Source organism: Erpetoichthys calabaricus, chromosome 4 (assembly GCF_900747795.2).
Source record: "Erpetoichthys calabaricus chromosome 4, fErpCal1.3, whole genome shotgun sequence".
Lineage (NCBI taxonomy): Eukaryota > Metazoa > Chordata > Cladistia > Polypteriformes > Polypteridae > Erpetoichthys > Erpetoichthys calabaricus.
This window is the reverse complement of record NC_041397.2, coordinates 206,974,321-206,986,855: the sequence shown is the minus strand read 5'-3', so window position 1 is coordinate 206,986,855 and position 12,535 is coordinate 206,974,321.

Here is a 12,535-nt window from a genome sequence, read left to right as displayed (position 1 = left end):
ATTGGACTTCTGTGCTCGTCACGGATTGTCCATAACGAACACCATGTTCAAGCATAGGGGTGTTCATATGTGCACTTGGCACCAGGACAACCTAGGCCTCAGTTCGATGATCGACTTTGTGGTCGTGTCGTCGGACTTGCGGCCACATGTCTTGGACACTCGGGTGAAGAGAGGGGCGGAGCTGTCAACTGATCACCACCTGGTGGTGAGTTGGCTTCGATGGTGGGGGAGGATGCCGGTCAGGCCTGGTAGGCCCAAACGTATTGTGAGGGTCTACTGGGAACGTCTGGCAGAGCCCCCTGTCAGAAGTAGCTTCAACTCCCACCTCTGGCAGAACTTCGACCACATCCCGAGGGAGGTGGGGGACATTGAGTTCGAATGGGCCATGTTCCGTGCCTCTATTGTTGAGGTGGCTGACTGGAGCTTTGGCCGTAAGGTGGTCGGTGCCTGTCGTGGCAGCAATCCCCAAACCTGTTGGTGGACACCGGCAGTGGGGAATGCCGTCAAGCTGAAGAAGGGGTCCTACATGACCTTTTTGTCCTGTGGGACTCTGGAGGCAGCTGATAGGTACCGGCAGGCCAAGCGGAATGTGGCTTTGGTGGTTGCTGATGCAAAAACTCGGGCGTGGGAGGAGTTTGGGGAGGCCATGGAGAACGACTTTCGGACGGCTTCGAGGACATTCTGGTCCACCGTCCGGCATCTCAGGAGGGGAAGCAGTGCAGTGTCAACACTGTATATGGTGGGGATGGTGCACTGCTGACCTCGACTTGGGACGTTGTGGGTCGGTGGGGGGAGTACTTTGAAGACCTCCTCAATCCCACTAACATGCCTTCCAATGAGGAAGCAGAGCCTGGGGACTCGAAGGTGGGCTCCCCCATCTCTGGGACTGAGGTGGCTCCTTGGTGGCAGGGCCCGGGGGTGGATGAGATACGCCCGGAGTTCCTCAAGGCTCTGGATGTTGTCGGGCTGTCTTGGTTGACACATCTCTGCAACATCGCATGGACATCAGGGACAGTCCCTCTGGCAGACTGGGGTGGTGGTCCCCCTCTTTAAGAAAGGGGACCGGTGGTTGTGTTCCAACTACAGAGGGATCACACTCCTCAGCCTCCCTGGAAAAGTATATTCGGGGGTTCTATAAAGGAGGGTCCGTTGGATAGTCGAGCCTCGGATTCAGGAGGAACAGTGTGGTTTTCGTCCTGGTCGCGGAACAGTGGACCAGCTCTACGCCCTTAGCAGAGTCCTGGAGGGTGCATGGGAGTTCGCCCAACCAGTCTACATTTGTTTTGTGGACTTGGAAAAGGCATTTGACCATGTCCCTCGGGGAATCCTGTGGAGGGTACTCCGAGAGTATGGGGTACTGGACCCCCTAATAAGGGCTGTTCGGTCCCTGTACGATTGGTGCCAGAGCTTGGTCCGCATTGCCAGCAGTAAGTCGAAACCGTTTCCAGTAACTTTTATGGACAGAATTTCTAGGCGCAGCCAGGGCGTTGAGGGGGTCCGGTTTGGTGGACTCAGGATTGGGTCACTGCTTTTTGCAGATGATGTTGTCCTGTTTGCGTCATCAGGCCGTGATCTTCAGCTCTCTCTGGATCGGTTCACAGCTGAGTGTGAAGCGGCTGGGATGGGAATCAGCACCTCCAAATCTGAGACCATGGTCCTCAGCTGGAAAAGGGTGGAGTGCCCTCTCAGGGTTGGTAGCGAGATCCTGCCCCAAGTGGAGGAGTTCAAGTATCTCGGGACCTTGTTCACGAGTGAGGGAAGAATGGAGCGTGAGATCGACAGGCAGATCGGTGCGGCATCCGCAGTAATGCGGGCTCTGCTTCAGTCTGTCGTAGTAAAAAAGGAGCTGAGCCACAAGGCGAAGCTCTCAATTTACCAGTCGATCTATGTTCCTACCCTCACCTATGGTCATGAGCTATGGGTAGTGACCGAAAGAACGAGATTGCGAATACAAGCGGCTGAAATGAGTTTCCTCCGTAGGGTGTCTGGGCTTTCCCTTAAAGATAGGGTGAGAAGCTCAGTCATCCGGGAGGGGCTCAGAGTAGAGCTGCTGCTCCTCCGCATTGAAAGGAGTCAGATGAGGTGGCTCGGGCATCTGATCAGGATGCCTCCCTGGTGAGGTGTTCCGGGCACATCTAACCGGGAGGAGGCCCAGGGGAAGACCCAGGACACACTGGAGGGAGTATGTCTCTCAGCTGGCCTGGGAACGCCTTGGGATTTCCCCGGAAGAGCTAGAAGAAGTGGCCGGGAAGAGGGAAGTCTGGGCATCTCTGCTCAAGCTGCTGCCCCCGCGACCCGACCTCGGATAAGCGGAAGAGAATGGATGGATGGATAAATGGACGGATGGCATAAAATTACTTATCTACACAATCTGCTATATTTGACTGCAGTTAGGCCTGTTATTTCCAATTCCAGTTCTGTTCCTTATGTGGCAATGAAATAAAATGGGCAAATAATGACAATATTACTGAACACAATAGCCTATTGTGCACAACAGATTGCTTCAATTTGTCATTGAGCACACAGTTTGGAAGATAGAGTTTGGCTAAATTAGTGAAGCTTCCAGCAATCTGAATGCACTTAGGTGGGCATGGTCCATGTAAAACTGTGCCAACTTTACATAGTTTCTTTCATCATTCATCTGTCTCTGCCCTCTGCCAACATACAATGATAGCATTCATGACTCTCTACTGTATAGAGTAGAAAGAGTTAAATCATTTTTACAGGATAATTCAGACAAGTTGTTATTTAGCAGATGGACATTATATGGTGAAGAAGAGTTCAATTACAATGAAAACCGGCATGGGCTTCAGCTTTATAGGACCTTGGGGTGATGACTCTCTCTGCCAGTGCTTTTAAATGGTTGTATATAAGAGCATCTGCAAACTGAGATAGCTGAATTTCAGTATATTGCACTTACCACTTATCAAAAAAAAATCAGTAAAGTGCAAAAAATTCAATTCACATTCCAGGGGACTGGGTATTCATAAAGTGAAATCTTCTATTGAATTCACCCCGCTAAAAATGATTGAGCTGTGAGCACTATAATCAATAGACATCTTTTTTCTCTTACATAAAGGCAGTTGGTAGAACTCTTACAGCAATTTCTTGTTGAATTGAGCCTGACAGGTTCTTTTGAATTCTTGTATGATGTTAAAGACAGATTTATGGGTTTGGGTGACATCCGATAGTTTGGTTATGCAATATTTAATGGAGAAAAACAATGGCATTTAACACCCAGTATAACTCCTTGTTTAGCTGTTATCTGGGCCAGTCAGTCTAACTGTGGCAACATCTTTTCCTCTCCTGTAAATTCTTGGAATCATTGAGAAACTCTGGGCGATCCAAGTGGATTTAATTAGTCACAGAACTAGTGTGTAAAAGAGGAAAAAAATAAAGACTCTAGACATTATATGTCACAAGAGATAGACTATTAAAAAAGAGGATTTTTATAACTAATGACAAGGAACATGAATGAGTCTGACACAGTGAAGCCTTACGGATATGATGGAAGATGATTGCATAAATCAGCAATGATGAGCTTATAAACAGAGACAGACAATTTCTGTTTCAGTGGATTCATTTCACTTTAATCACACTTTCCGCTGTTAATCAGAGGGAAGCAGCAGAGCCCTTGAACGTAGGAGATGTGCTGCTGTACTCTCCACAAAAAAGGTCTTCTATTTGCATGCAGGTTTTAATATTTCTTCGTTATTACTAAGGATGCACGTCTTCTCAAGTAGTCCATCAATGCTTATTTCCTTTTATAAGATTGTACTTGTAAGTCTGTATGGGGAAGAGAAATCCTGGGTGTGCATGAGAACTCTTCGCTAGCACTTATTATTATACTAATTGGTAGAACTGACAGAAAATACTAAAGACAGAGGACCGGGAGATGGACAAGAACAAAAAGCAAGGTTTGATAACTGGCTAAGGTTAATACTGGGAACTCAAATTAAATAAGTAGGTAGCCAACATATGGTATGAACACAAGGAAAGGGTGCAATGCTAAAAACTCCCAAGCAGAAAGTGAACAAAAGAAATGAAAGCAGATGTCGTAAAAATTAGACCTCATTAGTAAGGAGTATAAAACCCACCACTTCTGTGAATGCCAACTTGTCGACTGAATGGGCTTGTTATGGTTCAAAGTTAATGAGGGGCAGAGCTTATCCTAGCAGTAATCGGTGCAAGACAAGACAGGAGACAATGCTAGATGGTGCACTAGTCCATTGCAAGATACACTCAAATACATAGCTATACCCACTCACAAAGTGCCAACGTAGGGTCACTGTGGTGATGGAAATGACCCTATTGCATAAAGAAAGGAAAGTAACCTGCCATGTCTGTGTGTCCAAAAATGGATATTCTCTTCCTCTTTAGCCATCATGTAAAAAGAACACGTAAAAAGATTTGTCTAAACACCTACACTTTTTTGTTTCTGTGTATTTCTTTATTATTTCATTTTTTAATTTTGTAATTTCACGTTAAATTTAATTAATTAGATTAATAGTATAATCTTTGCCAAAGCTAAGAATTTGTGACCTAGCACCCCTGAAGTGGTCAGGCTGGTTAAGATGTGTATGAACAGATGATTATAGTACTAGAGTGTTGTACCATGTTAGCCGTTATGAATGTTGTGAGAAGTCAAGCAAAATGACACCTTTCATTGGCTAACTAAAAAGATTACAATATGCAAGCTTTCGAGGCAACTCAGGCCCCTTGTAATCATCTTGCCTGAAGAAGATGCCCAAGTAGCCCCCCCACCCCACCACACATTTACATGAAACTATTTATATTGTTTGCTCTTCCTTCAAATAGCGTCAGCTGTGTCTCATTATCCATATATACCTGTAGACATCTTCATATCATTGGAGATGTCACAGTCGCTGCTAACCAATGGTACTAATTTTGTGAGTGTGTGACCTATTGAGTCAGAGCTAATGACCCAGAAGTGTGAGGTGTACTTGCCAAAGTTTGCCTCGCGACTCCTCTAATGTGGAGGATATCTCATGATTGATACATCGTTCAATAATGTGCCTGGACTTGTTTTGATCAGGAGAATCTACTGTACTGTAAGTACTGATGTGTCACTTGTAGATATCTGCTGCTGTTTTGTGAAGTAATATGTGAGAGCACACGAAAAATGAGAAGAGCGGTGTAACACTGTTTCCAGTTTTCAACCTATAGCTCACATTTGCTTAGTCGGTGGGAGGGTTCATTGCATTGGTTGAAATCTATTGGTCAGAACTTTTTGATTAATCCATAACACTTGGGTAATACTTGTACAGAATTATTGCTACAATTTTTTTCAAATATTTTTTGTGACAATTTATGTAACACCACATGCATGATTTCATACCAAAATAAAAGTCAACCGTAAATATTCTGATAATCTGATTACCATAATGTGAATGTCGACACCCATCTCTTGCAAAAGAGTTCACATTTGAGTCAGTGAGTGGCTTAGTTCACCTGTATGATATGGCAAAAGTTTTTTAAATGATCTCTCGGACCGGAACCGGGCTGCTCAGGGTGTAAGATGACTATGTAACTATTTTTGATAAATATATTTGGATTGTAAAACATTAACTTAAAAAATGTATATAGAGGTGCTAAGTTGGGATGAAAATTGTAGGCAACACCTGTGAAGCTCCTGTGCTGTGTGCCTGGTTCCTGACTATATATTATGGTGGCCAGCCTACCTAAGGGAGAGTTTTACCCTGATACTAATAGTTCTAGAAGGATGCTCTCAAGAATTCCAGAAGGCATTGACAACCCCAAATGTTTTCCCAAGGATGTCCCTAAACCTAATTTCAACTAGTGCTTAAAACCTTCTATAAGCCAGAACTGGATGTGGTGTTGGAAGGCAAGTCGTATCAATGAGTTAACTGGCAAGAGGAAGAGAGGAGACCAGAGCTCAGTGACCAAGGATTACTGAGGTGAATGGCATTTGTGTGTGTGTGTAAGTTAAAGTCACAGTTTATGGAGGGTGGGTAAGTGGACTAGCCATCTCACAAAAGGACTGAGGACCTGTGTAAGGAAAGCTAAGAGAGGAGTTAGGTGTTTATTTATATCTTTATGACTATTTTTATACTCCACTTATATTTGTTATATTCCATTCTCTTTACTTTTTGTATTTAATGACAGCTCAAGAGCACCTCTTGCCTTCCATGCCACATACTCTGTCTGTAAGGTGGTCCCCAAGACAATAAAATGAAAGATACATAAATAGCAAATTAACTCTTTTAAGTTCATCAGAGGTTTTCTGCTTAACAATGCCTTGTTTTAAAGCTGAACATCTGGATTTCGAAAGGAAGGAATTCACTTCGTGTGCCTATCAGAGTAAGCAAGGAGACCACCCTGGACAGAAAACATACCTATTTTAAAAGTGTTTTCTTTTTTGTCTTGTAAATTCTGCACAGAAGTAAAATTATTGAATAACTTACTCGGTATCAAAAACAAAAAATCAGGCCATTAAGAATCTGCTTGTATTGGAGCAGAAAGGCTGTAAGTCTTGTTAACAACTATGATAATTTTCTCAGACTTCTGTCCAATTGTCCACTCTGAAGTGTATATTGGAGAGTGGAGTTGGGGGGTGATGGAAGTCCCCACTGGCTTCTTGCTAAAATAAGTTCTGTACACACCTCAGATCTTTTGTCCAACCAAAGAAGGCCTCGTGTGCTACTGAATGACCAGGCACGAAGGGCCTTTATAAAATCAGCAAGGCCACCACTCTGCAGTCTGAAAACTTCACAAGAGTCAGCATGAAACCTAAAGTTAATATTGAGCACAGAGCTTCATACTGGGAGCATGTCAAAATAGAGAGCTCTTGTATACTTCATTTATGGAAGCTGAGTTATTGCTGTATTCAAAGTTCTACTTTAATGAAATATGCTGCACAAAATCCTGCAACATGGTTTTGCTTATAAGTAAAATCTGCAGGAAGTCTCATGTCACTTTTGCCATTTGTGACTCTGTGGGAGTACTCTAGCACCTCAGCTGGATCTAGGCTAGCGCACGGTGGTTGGTCCATAATTTTTTTCAGCAAGTTTATATTTCCAAATTCTTCTCAAGTTTCCTTATTATTATTATTATTATGACTTTTTATACTTCCTGTATGAAGTGCAATCAATTGCATTTCAGACAGGTATGAATGCATCATGGCTGTTAGTCTCATGGTTCTTCATTTTACCATTTTTTTTTACATTTTTTTTTTTAACTGCTTTGTCATATTCTTCTTTTTTTTCTACTTTCATCAGTTTACACGTTTTGAGATTTTTGGTGGCATTAGGGAGGCCAATCTTGACTTTTTGGTGGGGTGAATATTGTTAGAAACTGAGGTTCTGCATGGTGGTCAAGTGTTTAGCACTGCTGACTTGAAGCACTGGGAATCTGTGTTTGATTTCCAGGCATGCTATCTTTGGTATTCCATGTCCTCTTGGGTACATCTCTTTTTCTATATGCAAATATTGCATGAGGGTTACTCAAATATTTTTGAGCACTTTCTCTTTTTAAATACTAACAAAATAGTCTGCAACTTATGTGGTGGTTAATTTATTGTGTCCCACTGGCTGTTGTCATGTAATAGAACAATATTTTAATTTGCAAGTCTGCAGATGGTCCTCAAAATGGTGTTGTGCAATGATTTGCACATATTAAAGGATAAGTCTGGTATTTTTCAAATTGAAGTTATTTCTTGTCACTTGAAATTGAGTTTTAAAGTAAGGCATTTTTTGTAAAATTTTTAAAATTACCTTGTCTGTTCTTGATGTTTAAAATAGGGCTTTAAGATACAAAGGTCTGTAGGTGATAGAAAAAGCCTTAAAACTTAATTTTTCAAGCCAAAAATGTTATCGAGTATGGGTCTGTGTCTAGAGATTACACAAATAGGTACTGCAAAACACCATATCCATGACATTTTAAGAAGGAAAAAAGCAAGAAGCAGATAGTGGTACTGCAAATTAGGAGTCCATGGCAGTGCAGGATTGTCAATAAAACATAAAGAGGTGTGGTTCAGGTTTGTGAGTGTGGCTGCGTGCTGTGTGGCTGCAGGGTATTTAATGGGGAAACTAGCTGATTGCTGGTTAACAGGCAGGCATGATCGGCTATTCCTCATTGATGCTCTTTGGGTTGGTAAGCAAAGCGCCTGCACCAACAAAAGAATAAAGGGGACTGAATAAGGAAGGAAAGGAAGGCAAAAAACAGATAAAGAATCTGGAGATTGTGCCAATACGGTGGAAAGGAGGCAAAGCAGTCGGGGGGCCTTGTGTGAGAACGAGAGGAATGGTGCACCCAGGGCAGGTCACTCCTGTTGAATGATTTGAAGAAGCAGCAGCAACCAAGTGCTTCAGGGTTCCTGCTGGACCAAAGGCAGGTGGCAGAAAAATTGAGATCCAGATCTGAGCATCCCAGCGGTGACTGATAGAGGTGGCTGGGATGAGAACCGACATCTTGGCCTGGCTGAAAATTCCCAGTGGGTGACCAGTTAGATGGACTGGGCGCCACTAGAGAATGAAAGGGAACACGAACTTTGACTATGTTGGATTTTAGTTTCTTTATGGATCCTATTTATTAACCTTCACTGGCTCTTGTTTTTATAGATTACTAGCAAAATACCCGCGCTTCGCAGTGGAGAAGTAGTGTGTTAAAGAGGTTATGAAAAAGAAAAGGAAACATTTTAAAAATAACGTAACATGATTGTCAATGTAATTGTGTTGTCATTGTTATGAGTGTTGCTGTCATACACACACACAGACACACATAAATATATATACATATATATGTATTTATATGTTTATACATGTTTATATACATATCTACATATATATATATATATATATATATATATATATATATATATATATATATATATATATATATATATATATATATATATATATATATACACACACATATATATATATATACACACATATATATACATATCTACATATATATATACATATCTACATATACATACACATATATATACATATCTACATATATATACACATAAATATACATATCTACATGTAATATGTATATATGTGTATATATATATATATGATTGTTATAGTTCTCTTTGTATACCACGTTGTCAGTTCAGCACTCCGGTTGTAATATGACCAAGCTGTGCAAGCACACTCTTGAGAATGCAATGTATAGTTGTACAGGAGAAAAGCAATCTTGCCTCAAATCAATGGCAACCTTTTGTAGGTCTATGAACTTAATTTAAACTTTAGGTTTAAACAGTGCTTTGTTTCCGACGTGCTGCGTTCAGTCAGTTCACATGAGCCGCTCTCTTGTGTGATGTTGCGATGTCCACGGCTTTATTTAATGTTAGCTAAGACCCGGCACTTCAAAGTTTCTCGCTACAGCAATTTTAAGTCCGTTACAAAGTGATCGAAATCTCGTTTATACCTCGTGTCTTCTCATTAAACTTGTATCTCACGAATATGGTATTGCAAACGGCAGCGAGAGCATTTCTATAAACTTAATTTAAACTTATGGTTTACACCGTGCTTCGCTTCTTATTGTTTCGCTGCCTTCTCAATTGTGTAATGAATGTTTTCTTCAGTGCTCTTTGGGTACGTACTGCGTTCACAGTCAGTTCACATGATTACGTGGGAGGCGTGATGACGCGATACGCAACTCCGCCTCCCATGGCCAGCGAGCTGCAGTCCATTACAGTATATGGACAAAAAAGAGGTTCCAGTTATGACCGTTACACTTTGAATTTCGAAATGAAACCTGCCTAACTTTTGTAAGTAAGCTGTAAGGAATGAGCCTGCCAAATTTCAGCCTTCCACCTACACGGGACGTTGGAGAATTAGTGATGAGTCAGTCAGTGAGTCAGTCAGTGAGGGCTTTGCCTTTTATTAGTATAGATTTAGTTATTTATTGAAAAATTTGCACTGCTATTTATTGATCACAGATTGCACAATACACTTTTTTTGTACCATCCTGCTTCTTTGTGTGTCCTTGTTGCACTTGTCCATTCAGGTCATAACTATAAATCACCCAAGTACAAAAAGATGCCAAGGCTGCAGCCAAACGGGCAATACACAAACCATTGTTGTGAGATTCAGCCATTTTAAGAGAAGACTGGTGGTACACCTCACTTTGCTAATTTGCTTCTTCCTCTGCAGCAGTGCAGCACCCTTCAGGCCCAATGGGAAGTGGATTCACCTCAGAAAATCATCACTACTCACCATTATTGGCATCAATGTTGAACCCAAAATAAGAATTTCTGTCTTCATTCTATAGAAAACTAGACAGTAAATTTTTAAAATTCACACGATTGCTTACGTTGTTTCACTATATAGAAGCTTTTTTCTTTACTTCACAAAGACACAGCATGCTGTCACTGAATTGTTAAAGCACACTTGTGTTTCAGAGAGAGAGAGAGTGTATTGAGCAGGCACACAGCCTGAGCTTGAAGTGGGGCATTTTTCTGTTTTAGCGGAGGAGTATGTGCAGTAAATGGTTGCAGCACCTCACACTTGGACACCAAACACTCTCTCCCTAGTCTACGATGTAATATATTTCTAACAGCATGCTCAAAACTCCAACAGGGACTCCCCACACCTGCTCAATTAAGAAATTGCATAAAAGCTGAAATGCATCATGAGGACCAAGTAGCCAACAGAAAAAAAGAGTACCGGCAATTATTTGATTCCACTTCAATCACTGCATGTAGCATGTAATCAAGTGGCAAGAACTGTACAGATGTTATTGGCTCCCATCCTGCTTATCCAGGGCTGGGTTATGATACAGCTGGAACCTTCCCAGCAAGCATCAGGATTGATGCAAGGCAGGAACAACATCTAGACAGGGTGCAAATCCATCACAGTGTGAACACACACACAATAGGGACAATTTAACAATAACAACGAACCTAAGTTTAATCAGGCTGAAGTTTAGTAAGTTCAGCACAAATGTTTTAACATACGCAAGTTCTACATGGAGTCTGCAAGTTCTTCCAGTGTATTTACAGATTGATAGGTGTCGGAGTGTGTGAATTAATTCACTTAAAACCATTGAGCTTGGTTCTTTTATTATCATATTGTCAGCAAGAATGACTCACTGTTCATTTAAAAATGGTAATCGGTTTGTGACACATCAATGTACTCATTCACACACTTGTTTTCATTTTCTGAGTAATGATATAGTTATTGAAGGATGAAGAAGAGTTGGAAGCACAAGAATCAATCTGGTACAAAAAGGGGATTAATATTGATGACCTGTTTTAGGCTGAATGGCCTTTTCTCATCTTAATTGCTCTGATGTTTCAATATTCTTGGTTGTTGCTGGCACAATGCTTTTAATGTTAATGCTGAGGGAGATAACAAGCTGTTTGGCAAACACAAATACTGTAACTATCCTATGCATATATTAAAACAACTTTATCATAAATTATCTTTCAAAGCTTTCTGGGGCCTCCTTGCACATGTTAAATTGACTGATTGACCAGCTCAAATTTGTGAGAATGGACCCTGTAACGCACTCGGATCTTAAGGTAGGGTGTTACATATGGCCAGGATAATCTATAGTCAGAAACATTTCAATGGGCTAAACACATTCTTAAAATGTATTTGTGGATTTCTTTTTATATACAGTATGTGGTTATTATAAGGAATAACACCAATACCACCCATATGATTTATTTGTAGACAGCATACACTTGTTGTTTCAGTTTGGTGCAACTTACTGTTAAGATATTCTCTGTAATTCACCGCCTCCATCTCCAGGCACATTAAAGCTCCAACAAAAGACATGACTCCATTAGGGGAGGCCTGTACTGATCAACTGCTATTGATGACAGAAACTCCTGCCTGTCACCTAAGGAGCTTTGTGCTCCTTTCAGCCTTCCTTCTTCTTCTTTTCTTTTTGAATTACTGAAAAAGACTTTCTGCTGAATTTCCAGCTGGTACTCCTTCACATGTGCAGCAGCTCAGTGTAATGATATGAACATAAATAAGCATTATCCTGTCCATCAGAGTGACTTCAGAGTGGTCCTGACTTAATTAAGTCTTTGGCCTTTAGATTCTTAAACTGATGGCATCATAGGAGCCTGGAGCGGCGCATTATCTGCGATGTGACAGATTATACTTGACATCTGATCTTTACTCTTGTTGGAAGGTTTTTTTTTTTTTGTTTTTTTTTTTGAATGGTTTGATTTTGAGATCTTTATAAGCAACAAAACAGTGGCTTCAAGTTGAAAAATTCCCTAGATTTGTATCTGAGAATCCCCAGGTTAGCAAGTAGAATATCAGTAATGCCTATATGGCCATAACCTTGGATTGTAATCTGCCTTTTGTGTTTGAACTGACGTCCCCTTGCACAGGTCTTTGGACATTGTGTGTGGTCAGTCATCCTATGGATCATGTGGTTTCCATTACTAGGATGGAAACTTTATATTGAATTTCTTTCTCAGATTTAGGAATTCAGTAAGCATTAACCTACATAATGGTTAGTGGGTGTGTTTGAAATATAGCCTTTCATATACAGTATATATATATATATATATATATAT